Genomic DNA, 12032 nt, shown 5'->3' on the forward strand with positions numbered 1-12032 from the left:
TCTCTGGTTCAGTCTCTGGCAACTATGGAGAACACTGCCAGCCAACATAGATGGGAGCAGGCTAAATAGACAAATAGCCTGACCTGGTATAAAGCTGTTTCCTGGGTCCCTGATTAGAGAAGGAACCTTTCCATACTTCCCAGTGTACCCCCAGTTACTGGCATATTAATCCTGTCATTCAGCTGCTTATATTTTTGTTTGACTATCCGCTTTAAAAGTGTGTTCCCCACCCCCCGACACCAGGTGCCACAAAATGTAAGTTATGGACCTCCGTAAGCTTTAGGATATGTATCTTTGTGAATATCTGTTCATTCAGCACAGGAATGGAACTATAAATGCTTAGGGCACCTCTGCATAGGAAGCTCTCCTGCCTCCAGTTAAAATCTTTGGCCCCAATCCAGAGAGCCCCTCTAGAACGCACAAGGGCTTGGGGTGACCAGTGGGACTCCTTGCTTTTTCCACTTCTAGCAGCAGTTCCTTATGCTGCACTGGAAGGTTCCCTGGTGTCTGAGGATCAGTTTTTCAGGCAGTTGTGATGAGATGCAAAGGAATCAGCCCTTGCTGTACACGCCAAGCCCACCAAACACAGCTCTCTGGATTGGGATCTATAGCACCAAACCGGGTGTTCAGGAGGAGTCTTCTGTGGGAAAAGAAAAATATTTTGCAGGATAGGGCATCCCTGTGAACCCAGACCGTTCAATGAATTTTGTGGGATATTGCATCAGCTACATGGTTCTTGCCATTTGCCATGCAGGTGGGATAGGTCAACACAGGCTCTGACTACTGAAGCATGTGCAGTGTGCAATCCGAGGCATAAAGCCCTAGGATATGTTGTACTGTACACCAACATCCTCTGCCCCATTGGAAGGTAATACCCTGAAGCTCTCATATCATTTAGTTCAGCTGCTTGGGTTAGCAGAAGTCACAGACTGGCCCTTTGCTTTGTTTGGTGTCATAGATCAGCCTTGTTTGGATTGTCCACCTGCATTTTCATTTGCCAAAATCTATGGTCGTGTTGCCTAATGTATTGTGCTCCGTTTCTATATTTATATGAGATACTTGTTTTAGAATAATGTTTTATTTGTACAAAGGACAAATCTCTTGGCTGCTAGAAACAATGCCTATTTTAAAAGGTGGAATAATTAGATGTGCTGTGATAGTTTTCTAGTTAAAAGATAATGTCTCCCTGCAAACTTACAAACATTATCAGGACTTCTATATAGATACATACCGGCCATAAAATGTACATTATGCTTTAAAAGGTCAGGCATTTTAACTGTGTTTGCTGTGTTAAATGAAAGTGAATACAAAAGCATGCAGTGCTTTTGCGGTGTCTGCTATGTGAAACCTTTCTAATTAGTATAGTTCTGTTTGAACTGAAGTTTGGATGAGATCCGCTAGTACAATATGTGGATTAGAAATTCTCTACCAGTACTTTCTGTTAGATGTTCTCTCATATTCTGCTTTTGGACAGGGTGTTAATTAGTTCCATCCCACCCCGCTCAATTTCATTGACTGGTATTGGGACATAATTTCAGGTATTCTATATCTGTAGAGATACAATGTTGAGACCAGAGCTTTGGAAGGCAGTGGACATTGTCCACAGTAGGTATACCTAGAGAATGGGTGAGTACCTTAGTCATAATAAGATTTTAGCACATAACTCTGTGCTTGTGTTGCTCGTTCCCTCTGCATTCTGCCCAATGTTGCCAACTTCCCTTGTTCATAACATTGCCACAAATGCTTGCAAATGTGTGGTTCAGTGAGAATCAGCAGTTCAGTGAGGTTCAGCAGTTTCCTAGCATATAACATTCCAAACTTTCATTGTCAGCAAAGGGCTCTTCGCAAAATGGCTACTTCTGTCCAACCCATTTTTATCAAAATGTAGGGGAAAGACTATTCTAGGGGTACCCTACGATTACAGGTTCTTGTCCATGAATGCTTAAGTTGCAAATTCCCAGCAATGTACCTTTTTGCTATTTTTATTCATTTGCTCTGAACCAGTGGTGTTCAGACAATTGCAAAGGTCCTCTTTTATGAATCAATGAGAACTGCTGGCTTTGTCATGACTTCAGGAGAGGTAAATCCTCACACTTTTTTGATATTTTGCTCTGTAGTGGTCACTTGCTATTCCTGCTACTGAATTTGGTCAAGCACTTTAATCCTAAGCACAACTACAACCCACTGAAACCCCTCCAAGTACTGTGCTAAGGATCAGGGTGTTTCAAAAAGTGTTCCTTACACTAGCACAAAGCCACGCCTCTTAGTATTTATATTATGAACAACATAATGTAGAAAAGTGCATGGAGGTCGTGCAGGGAAATTATATAACCTGTTTATGCAAAAACAGTATTGTGCATGTCCTGTTAGTACTGAGCTATGGGTAGCCAAGCATGTGGGCAAATGAAAGCAGATTTCCCATCATGACCGAGGCTAGAGTTGTGATGGTGCACTGGGGCAAATCCCATAGGCGGGCCTAGGCGGAATGTAGAAAGCAAGAGCCATAGAAATGTAGCACAGCAGAGGTATAGCTGAGCATAGTTTGGGGAACAGTTCACCTGAAGAAGACTGGGTAAGATTGGGTAGGAGCAACAAGTAAAAAGAAAGGCAGGCAGATGAGGAAGCTAGAAGACTGGCAGGCAGAGAGACCCAAGAATAGTGACAAAAATTGCCTTAGGAGGAGAGCTACAAAGCCACATAGCAGAGCCAGAATTTGGTTGTTGTCAAATCAAAGAGAGCCCTGACCAGGAAGCAACTGAAAGCAATGAGGGTCAGGAGGAACTGGTGGGCTGCCTGCAAGGACCCATGCTGGAACCTTGGAAGAGAAAAATTGACTCACCACAAGAACAAGGAAAGGAGGGTCGCCAGCATGGACAGCTGCCTTATTCTGAGTCAGACCATTGGTGCATCCAGCTCTGTATTGCCTACACTGACTCAGCAGTGCCTTTATGCATTTCAGACAATGGTCTGTTCCAGCCATCCTTGGGAGACGCTGGAGATTGGAACAAAGCAGACTCTCCACCACTGAGCTTTAGCTCTTCCCCAAGAACAATAATGAGAAACACACAAGGTATTGTGCAGACAAGCTGCATTTATTACTTAATCACTTGTTCCCAATGCATTTGGGTTGCTTTTCCTCTAGGGGATTTATCCAGCAGTTAGCTCGATACATACGGCACCTCTTGCATGCAGTGGCGTGCTATTGTCTCCAAACATTTCTATCACTTCCAATGGGTCGCCACAAGGGGCACCAGTGCACACTTTGGGAAATTAGTTCAGTTAATTCTTGACAATTAGCAGAAGAGGTAAAGTAGGAGTGAGGGGAGCCATGCATGTCCAAGCAAGCATACAAGAACTCCCGGATTGTGGTCATTGACCTAGATGTAAATATAACTTTGGAGGAACTCATTTATAAAAACTTAAAAGTAGCCAAGTAAGCAAAAACCTTGGGTAAACCTTCATTAGGGTAGAGCAGGATTTTAGTAAGTTTTGAAAGCTAATGATTAACGGATGCTAAGGCTATGGGAAATTGTGGTGCTAAGGGAAAAAAGACTGTATTTCTGTACTGCATGCAGAAGGTCCCAAATTCAGTCTTGGGTATCTTCATTTGAAAGAATCGTAGGTGGTTGAACAAGGAAAGAGTCTGCCTAAGAACCTGCAGAGCAGCTGTATTTCTAAGGCAATAAATGCAAAAACCATATGACTGAATCCATGGGCATGACTTGTTCAAACTATTTTTTTATATAAGCTCTGGATCTAGTAACAAAAGTAATTCCATAGCAATTTACCTTTTTTGCACGGTGTGACATGATAACTTTAAATGTATTTCACAACATGGAATCAAAACCCAGGGACACTGCCATATTAATACAATTTGTGTGTTGGAACTTTCATACAGAGGGGTTTGTTTTTCCTCGCTGTAAAAGCATAATGGCATCCTAGAGCAAGGCTGCAGTTCTAACCCTCCCTCACCTGGGAGTAAGCATGATTAGGCTCACCTGTAGGTTATGTTTTTAAACCTACTGTGTCTAGCACAATGTATAAGTTAATGGAAGGTACCAATGAATAGTCTTGACTGGTGCTGTTCAGCATTTCAAGCGTTTTCATTAGGCACTTTAGAATGAGCTTGTCCAAAGCCATTTCAGGTCAAACCTGAAACACTTAAGGTGTTCAGTTCTCTCATTAACCTGGTTTTTGCATTTGCAGGAGGAAATCCTGTTTTCCCTGGAGCGAGGGAAAGGAACCTGTCACCCTCCAGATGTTGCTTTCCTAACTATTGGCCATGCTGGCTGGGACTGATTGGAGTTCAAGTGCAACAATATCTGGAGGGCCACAGCCTCCGACCCCTTCACACCTTGTTCAGAGCCCAGATGCTAACAGTATACCCTGGTAGGTTCTGATATACAGCAAAATGAGTATTGGTGCAGCAGTAGAGGCAACACGTTGCATGCAGAAGGTCTCAAATTCAGTCTTGGGTATCTTCATTTGAAAGAACCATAGGTGGTTGAACAAGAAAGAGTCTGCCTAAGAACCTGCAGAGCAGCTGCCTGCCAGAGTAGACCATCCTGGGCTAGATGGTCTGAAGCAGAATAAGGCACCTTTGTAAGTTCCTAACAAATTGTTCTACTGGCTAAAAAGGAAAGCACTTAAAGCCCTGCCTAAGCCTTGGAGGGCCACTTGGACGGTGGAGTCAGCAGCAGAGAGGCCAAGGCCCTGACTCGCCACCCTGCAAAGTGGCCTCCTTACAAATCCTGTTGCCACTGACTGGTAATCACATAGTACCATTCAGGAGGGCTGAATTTATATGGCGGGGGGCTTGCATTTTTAAATAATAATGATTTATCCCATGCTCTTTAGATCTACTAGGACAGGGGTTGCTCTCCAGATGTTGTCAGGCTCCAACTCGCATTTGTCCAGCAACATTTTTCCACTTTTTATTCTTCTGATCCAGTACTGCTTTTTATTTTTGAATGATGTGTTCACCTTAGCAAGATCAAATACCAACTGAGGTCCCCATTTTCTCCACATATTCGGCGTGGCCTTCCTGAAGAGCCATCGGTAATAATCTGTTCTCCTTGACTCTGCACGTCATGCCGTGTCCCTCAGTGCCATATTGTAGTGGTCTACCTAAAATGCCTTCCCCTTCAGCCATTACACCTTTGCTTTTGCCACATATTGATGACAGAATAGCGTATATGGTGGGGAACACCTGCATTCCACCTCAGCCGCCTGCTGTTTAGACCCTGTTATAATATCCCCCCTCCTGCTAAAGAGCGTTGTGTGAAAGGCTGTGTGTCTGCGGGTTCACTGTGTAAACACAGAAGGTTGGTGCCTGGGGCAGAATTTGCCCTGAGAACCTGAGTATTCATATAATATTATATATATATGTAAAAATCATCGCTTCAAAGACCTGTTTTATAACTTGAAATCCAGAATGTGGGGAATATGGTGCATTCTCTTAGAATCAGAACACGTTTTCATTTGTACATGTGCCATTGAGTAGTTTTTATTATTATTATTATATAGTCATGTATTTTTATTTCCTCACAAGTTAATATTCCTTCAGTCCTAGGGCCTGAACATGCAAATATACAAAAGCGGTATAATTGGTCGCCTGCAATTAAGCTAAATGCTTCAGTTGGTTTCAGCTGTGGTCCCAAGTACAGCTCCATCGTAATCGTAATTCTATGCAATAGCCTTAATCCAATGGTTCTAATGGAAGTCTAGAACTTCATGGTCATGGAGTTTCACATCTAAGCACAAGGAGATCACTCTGTACACGACAAGAATCTCCTGTCCATGCATTGATCCCTTCATGGAAGAGAACGGGAAGGTTCTGCACACGCCGGTCTTTAGATTTAGATTATGGACTGTGTCCCCTGGTTCTAAACTCTGGGTGCTCAGATGTGTAAGCAGAGCTCCCATGTAAATGGATCTCCCCATTCACTTGAACAAATGGGAGCAGCACTGGGCTATCCTATTAAGGCGAACTGATAAGAGTCTGTGTGCATGTAGAGTTCCCATGCTTCAGTTAGACTAATGGAGTGATCCTAAAACTTACTTACCCAAATAAATGTTGTTGATTGAGCATCCCAAATGATACAAAATGCAGCTGTATCCTACAAATCATCCTACTAAAGTCAATTCCTCTGGCTCAGCTGGCTTGGGCTGTTACAGGAATAGAATAAAATCTCAATCCTCAACCCATTTATCCTTGAGTAGTTTCACTGACATTTCTTGAAGTCAACTGACTTTTCTACAGGATCATTGCAGTGCAAGTCATTTCAAGACGACAGTTTCAGGGTCTCGACCCTAAGCATAGTTGCTCTTCAACATCTTCCATTGAAACTAATGAGATTTACTTGGGAATAAGTGTGTTTACAATTGCAAGGGAGTATTTGCAGTCTCAGGTTCCTGGTTCGTAACTGACTGATGCAGTGAGGACACATGGTTAGTAACAGCACTTGGACCCAATTGTTGGGGTCAACATTTGTTGAAAAGATGGACATTTATATCCAAGTTATTTTATCTGCAATGTAAATGATTGCTATTTTAATTGATGTGTGCTTTTCTTTACTAAAACGGATACTACTATTGGCTTCTCAGAGTTAAAAACAAGTGTAGTATATTACTAGCCTTTTTAGGGAACGTGTCAGTAGCTGCAAGTGTAGAAGGTCTGTGTTTTTACAATATAGGTTGCCTTAAAATGTTTTAGATATGCAAGCTGCTAATCTGATTGTAGGGACTAAATGTTAGACAGGATATAAAGTACATAATCTGAGTGAGCCGCATAGTATAATATTTGCATTTTGCAACAGAAGAGAGAAAGCTTATTGGACGTAGTATTTTTTAGGTCTCATTTGTTTGTTTTGGTTTTTTTAAATGTATGTAAACTTGAAAGTTTTGGTAAAGCGAAATGTACACGTAGAACAGTAGAGTGGAAAAGGATCGTGCTGGAAATTAAAATTAGAAGAAAAGAGCTTGATTTATTTTCTGTGTTTTGTTTTGACATTGTCACTAGAAACTAGTCAGTGACGGATACCTAAAGCCGTTTCACTGATTTCTTGTCATTAGAGTAAGCCTTAGGTATCATTGTACATAAAGGTTTTTGTAACAGAAGGAGAGAGGGCCGTTGTGCTTGGATCCTGCTTACAGGCTTCCCACAGGCACCTGTGGGAAAAGGATGCTGGACTAAATGGGCCACTGGCCTGATCCACCAGGCTCTTGTTATGTTCTCTTAACTATGACTTACAAAGCATTCTGTGTTTATTGATAGGATTGCCAGCTTACCACAAAAGCTTTGACTAGCCTGCTCCCGTTTCTTTATTAGTGGCATGATTTGCTGAAATCAGCAAATGACCCCTTTCTCAGCACTGAGGTGAACATTATCACTGGCTAATGCTTGTAGATCAAGCCGCTGGTTAAAATGCTGGCAACCTAATTGTTGAACCATAAATGAAAGCCACGGAGCTAGAAGTAAATATTGGCATCTGGATATAAAAGTCTGTATTTCAAAAGTACCATTTTCATGGTTTAGGCTTAGTTGCAAGAGTTCATGCCTACCAAAATACTGATTCATTATGTGTATCCTTGTATAGGCGAATGGTTGGGGGAACATATTATGGTGAGATTTGCTGTTAAATGGTTTTATCTTTATTTTTGTGATATTCTTTACCAAGATACTAATCATTGTAAATTAGGGGGGGTGTTAAACTAGCAAGTGTCAAATTGGGAGTTTTTAGGTCATTCTCAAACAAATATTAAGTGTACTTTGAACTTGATGCCCTGAATAATTTCCTGTAAATCTGCAATGCAGCAGGGACTCATCATATTCTGAAAGACATCTTTTTGTAAGGGATGCTGTTTTAAAATCTGAAATACCTGTGAATTTATAAAAGCCTTGGTGTACAATGTTATGGTGTTTTAAAAAAAACAGATTAACATCATCTGGTTCCTGTGATTTATTATTATTGTTATTTTTCACTAGTAGATGCTCCCTATCAACTTTAGTGCAATCTGTCTAAACTAAAAGCAATGTAATATAAATGTGGTCTTCAACATGGTATCTCTTAAAATAAATCAGAGAAATTTCCTGACAGCTGGGGGGGGAACACCAGAATCTAGATGCAAGTATGGTGAACTTGCCGGACTCCAACTCCCATCAGCCTCAGCCAGCATGCCTGATGGTCAGGGAGGATGGGAGCCATAGTCCACCAAAATAGAATTGTAGAGTTGGAAGCGACCCCAGAGTATCATCTAGTCCAACCCCCTGCAATGCAGGAATCTCAACTGAAGCATCCATGACAGATGGCCATCCTACCTCCACTTGAAAACATCTGGAGAACCACAGGTTCCCTGGCCCTCACCTAGATAATTTTAGAATATGATCTGAACAAGGGTGAGCACCAGTTTAAAAATTGTGAGCCCGGTGCTCATCTTGTGTAAACAAATGAAGTGAGTGACCCTATGAGCCTCAGCAGTGCATGGGATACAATGGGGAGGTCACAGAGCTGGCATGTGTCTCCTTGTGAGAGATATTCAGAGCCTCCTGAGAAATATCTTAAAGATGGAAAGGTTAAACTTGAGATCCTTGGTGCAACGTGTGGAGAAATAATTGCCAGCTGATGCTTTTCAATCGCAAGCAGGCAGAGCCTGACAGTTGTTTTCATGTGCCAAGCTTATTTCATGTGCAACAGCTCACGTCTCTGTGCTGCTGCAGCTAATGAAAACCATTAGATATGAGTCAGTGGAACTGTAGCAATTGACACGAATAACTAGACTATCCTAGCCAAGGCACTGTATGTAAAACTCCCATGTACGATTTCATCCCACACAGTTAAATGTTTAACTAACTGAAAGCTGCATAACTTTTCAGCAGGAGGGAGCCTTTTTCAGCCTGAGGCCTGCATGCCTCATAAGCAACTTTCTGGAGGCCACATGCCAGTGGAAGGAGAGACCAGAGACAAAAATGGGTACAGCAGTGGATATGACTCTTTCCTTTGTATAGTAGACTACGTTCCACCCCTGTAAAGGCCAGAAGTTTGAACACACACACATTCACCTTCCATTCAGGAAAACAATATGTATTATCACATTTTAAGGCGTAGCTGTCAACTTACAGATTTGAAAATAAGGGACCAGCAGCCTCGAAAATAAGGGATCAGCAGCCAAAATAAGGGATTTTATTCAACCAGCAGCCAAACGAAGCCTCAAGCCGTGGTTCCCATAACGCAGCAACCCAGCAAAGGGGATGCAGCAAGGAAAACCACCGTCACCTCTCCGCTGGGAAGTGCTGAGCAAAGGCGAGTCCCCAGGCAACACGGCCGATTTGATCGACACAAGGCATGCGAGCTCCACCCCCCCCCCCAGTCGTTCTTAGACTCCTTATTGGGTGAGCAACACAGCCAAGCAACACAGTTGGAGCCTCCCTCCTCCCTGGCTGGCAGGGAGGGAGGGAGAGGAGCTGCTTCCTTTGAAACCCGGAAAATTTAAGGGACATCATCAATAAGGGACAGCAGCGGGACATGGCGCTGGGATAAGGGACTGTCCCGCCAAATAAGGGATGCTTGACAGCTATATTTTAAGGACACATTCCAAAAGCATTCAAGGAAAGCCTGTGAGGGACATGACCTGAAGAGAGGAGAGCCAGTTAGAAAGGCTTCCCTCGTGCTTGACACCCCACTCCTGACCTAGCAACATAATATGAGCTCACTGTTCATACTTAGTACTTCAGCCAATCTGGTTTTAAAATCAATTTCCCTAGACACTCTCAAGCCTACCCAGACTACAGTTTTCTTTTCAAAAATGTGTGAATTCCATGTGCTTACTCACTGCTGGTTAAAATGGTTTGCGCTTCTCATTGAGCTTGTTCTGATCTTCTTTGGGTCATTGCACATACACTGAAAAACATCATCATGATATATCTCATACTCCTTTTATATGTTCTAGTTTTCCAATATCCAGTTACATCAAAGAGTTACAAACAGTAGCAGTTGGGCATACATAATACACTATGGACTCCTCCAGACCACCTGTTTGTTCAGCATTTATCCCAATTTGAGTGTGCAAAGCTTTCACAGTGTTTATACTACACCCAGTGTTTACTGATCATTCATTCTGATTTGTTTATGGGATGAATGCAGTGCTTTTTTCTGGGGGTACTCACGGGTACACAGTACCAACACTTTTTTCCCTAGAAGAAAAGCACTGGTTATATTGCAATGAACATTCATACTGATTTGGACGGCCAGTATAATATGGTGGTGAGCAGGCAGGCACACACACCATACATTTAAATCTATCTGACACCACTTTAAACAGCCATGGACTCTTCTCAAACATTTCTGGGAGCTGTAGTTTTTTAAGGGTGCTGAGAGTTGTTAGGAGACCCCTATTCCCCTCACACGGACGCGGGTGGCGCTGTGGGTTAAACCGCAGAGCCTAGGACTTGCCGATCAGAAGGTCGGCGGTTCGAATCCCCGCCACGGGGTGAGCTCCCGTTACTCAATCCCTGCTCCTGCCAACCTAGCAGTTCGAAAGCATGTCAAAGTGCAAGTAGATAAATAGGTACCGCTCTGGCGGGAAGGTAAACGGCGTTTCCGTGCGCTGCTCTGGTTCACCAGAAGCGGCTTAGTCATGCTGGCCACATGACCTGGAAGCTGTACACTGGTTCCCTCGGCCAATAAAGCGAGATGAGCGTCACAACCCCAGAGTCGGCCACAACTGGACCTAATGATCAGGGGTCCCTTTCCCTTTCCCTTTATTCCCCTCACAGAGATCCAATTCACAGGGAACTCAGAGAACTGTAGTTCTGTGGGGAAACTGGGGACCCCCAACAACTCTCAGCACCCTTAAGAACCTACAGAATTCTTTGGGGGAAGCCCTGACTATTTAAAGTGGTATCACAGGGATTTAAAGTTATGGTGTGGATGTGCCCAAGATGCTAGACGGATTGTGGCCTACTGTAGGTGCCCTAAGCTGGCCTGTTGTCCTCAGAGGCAGCGGAAAAACACTTCTGTTGTCAGTTTTGAAGTAAGATTCAAACTGTCAGTCTGATCAGTTTTGCTTTTTTCCCATATGGGAAGGGGGGGGGGGCAGAGAGGCATCATCTTTTCATTTGGCTCAGGCAGCAAAGGCTGCCTTTGATAGGCCCTACTTATTTTATTCATCTCTGCAGACATCCTTGTCCCCTGCCAATTTGCAGTTTGCAGCTTCCAAATCATTCCTCTGGCTGTACATTTTACTCCATGCATACAGTATTGCTAGGCTTGCAGCCTCCAGAGGGGCCTGCGGGCTGCGACTGACAAGAGCCTAGCCCATGGGTAGGCAAACTAAGGCCCAGGGGCCGGATCCGGCCCAATTGCCTTCTAAATCCAGCCCGTGGACCATCCGGGAATCAGTGTGTTTTTACATGAGTAGAATGTGTCCTTTTATTTAAAATGCATCTCTGGGTTATTTGTGGGGCATAGGAATTAATATACAGTATATATATTTTCCAAAATATAGTCCGGCCCTCCACAAAGTCTGAGTGACAGTGGACAGGCCCCCTGCTGAAAAAGTTTGCTGACACCTGCTCTAGCCTAAAACATGGGGAGACCAGATGGTTGGGAGAAGGGTGGCCTATGTAGCCTGGGACCTTCTTAAGGGAAGACCCCGCTGGCTTGCTCGGCAGTCGCTGCAGGCCCTCTGAACCTCTTCCCCCCAGACGCTGCAAGAGGGAGTGTGTTTTTCCAAGACCTGCGAGATGTATCCTGACGGCAGCACCCAGTTTTGTTCCCCATATTGGGGGTATGAACACAATCACGTGCATGAGGCGCAAGCGAGGGGGCTGCAATGTAGAAATCCCTTAAGTGGGTGGGGGCGAGGAACACCTCAAGCGGATAGGGCGGAGAGTGGGTTTCCTCCTCTCCCTTAAGCAGTTGCATTATTCCATATATTTTTTCCTTCATGCTCCCTTTCTCCCACGCCCGCCCCCCCATCCCCTCCCTCGCAATTACTGGTAGTTCTTTCTGACGAAAGGTAAATGTGACGCA

This window comes from Podarcis vaucheri (assembly GCF_965113315.1).
Source record: "Podarcis vaucheri genome assembly, chromosome: 12".
In the NCBI taxonomy this organism is placed as follows: Eukaryota; Metazoa; Chordata; class Lepidosauria; order Squamata; family Lacertidae; genus Podarcis; species Podarcis vaucheri.